Source organism: Cebus imitator, unplaced genomic scaffold, assembly GCF_001604975.1.
Source record: "Cebus imitator isolate Cc_AM_T3 unplaced genomic scaffold, Cebus_imitator-1.0 Scaffold616, whole genome shotgun sequence".
NCBI lineage: Eukaryota > Metazoa > Chordata > Mammalia > Primates > Cebidae > Cebus > Cebus imitator.
Genome location: NW_016107931.1, coordinates 442,975 through 444,894, shown reverse-complemented (window position 1 = coordinate 444,894; position 1,920 = coordinate 442,975).

Genomic DNA, 1,920 nt, shown 5'->3' with positions numbered 1-1,920 from the left:
CTCAGTCTGTTGAGTAGCTGGGATTACAGGCATGTACCACCATGCCCAGCTAATTTTTGTAGTTTTAGTAGAGGTGGGGTTTCACCACATTGGCCAGGATGGTCTTGATCTGCTGACCTAGAGATTCACCTGTCTTGGCCTCCCAAGGTGCTGGGATTACAGGCATGAGCCACCTCATTCAGCCTGGAAATGTTTTCTTAACTTCCTCTTCAGATTAGATTGTTCCTTATTAGTGTGCAGAGATGCCACTTTTGTGTGTGTTCACTTTGTATTCTGCTAATTTGAATTTGTTCTAACATTTTTTGTGTTAAATGTTTAGGGTTTTCTACATATAAGACTGTAACATCTGTGAACAGAGATCATTTTTCTTCCTTCCCAATTTGGATGTCTTTAATTATTTTCTTGCCTAATTGCTCTGTCTAGCATGCTAGTAGTATGTTGAATAGAAGCAAAAGCAAGCCTCCTTGCATTGTTCCTCATCCTAAACGAGAAGCTTTTAGCCTTTCACCACCAAGTATTATGTTTGCTGTGGATTTTTCATATATGGGATTTTTTTTTGAGATACTTTTTTATTTCTAGTCTGTTTTTACCATGAAAAGGTGTTGAATTTTATAAGCTACTTTTTCTCCACCAATAGAGATAACCATTTGTGTTTTCTCTCCACTTCATTCTGTTAATGTAGTATATCACATTTATTTTTCTTTTTGTATATTAAATCATTGTTGAATTTCAGGAATAAGTCCCACTTGCTCATTGATATGGTTTGGATTTATGTTGCCACTCAAATCTCATGTTGAATTGTAATCCCCAGTGTTGGAGGAGGGACCTGGTAGGAGGTGATTGGATCATGGGGGTGGACTTCCCCCTTTCTGTTCTTGTGATAATGAGTTCTCAGGAGATCTGGTTGTTTAAGGGTGTGTAGCACTTCCCCTTTCTCTCTCTCTTCCTCCTGCTCTGGCCATGTAAGATGAGCCTGCTTTCTCCTCTTCCATCATGATTGTAAGTTTCCTGAGGCATCTCCAGCCATGCTTCCTGTATAGCCTGTGGAATCATGAGCCAATTAAACCTCTTTTCCTCACAAATCCAGTTACAGGTAGTTCTTTATAGCAATGTGAGAATGTATTAATAGAGCCATGGCACATACTCATTTAAAAATGCTTCTTAATTATATCTGCTAATAGTATTTTGTTGAATTTTTGCCCCAAAGTTATTAAGGGAGATTGGTCTGCACATTTCTTGTGGTGTCTTTCTCTGGCTTTGGCATTGTGAAGCGGGTTCACCATACTGGTTACCAGCTTGTCTGAGTCTGATGAGAGAACACACACATACAACAAGTTATATGAAGTGGGTTTGCTACTTACAGAAAAGCAGCAAGGGACAACAGAAGCCTAACATTCATTGTGAGCTGGTCTTCCAAAGTTCAGAAAAGCTGCTCAGGGTGCGTGGAGTCTCATCTGTGTGTGCTCCTTTTGCACTGCAGCTGAGGCAACTTGGAATGTAGCCCATCCTGGGTTTGATTCCTTGTGGTGTCATGATATGCTGAGCAAAAGTGTGGAAGGACGTCTTGTCTCTCTGGTGGTGGGACTGGATCAGGACCTGGACTTTTCTGGCCAGTTCCTCCCTATCCCAGAATATTACATTCCCAGCTCATTGATAGTTATTCTTGAGAACTACAAGTAAGAAAGGAAAACTGTGTCAGTCCAAGGCCACCTGGAGAACTGTCCTGCTGATATCAGGCCAATCCTGGCTTCATGGAGTGAGTTAGGAAGTGTTCTCTTCTCTTCAAATGTCTGAAAAAGTTTGAGAAGAATTGGTGTTAATTCTTCGTCAAATGTTTGGAATTTATCTGTGAAACCATCAGGTCCAGGTCTTTACTGGGAAATTTTCTTTTTTTTTTTTTTAATATATATTTTATTGCAT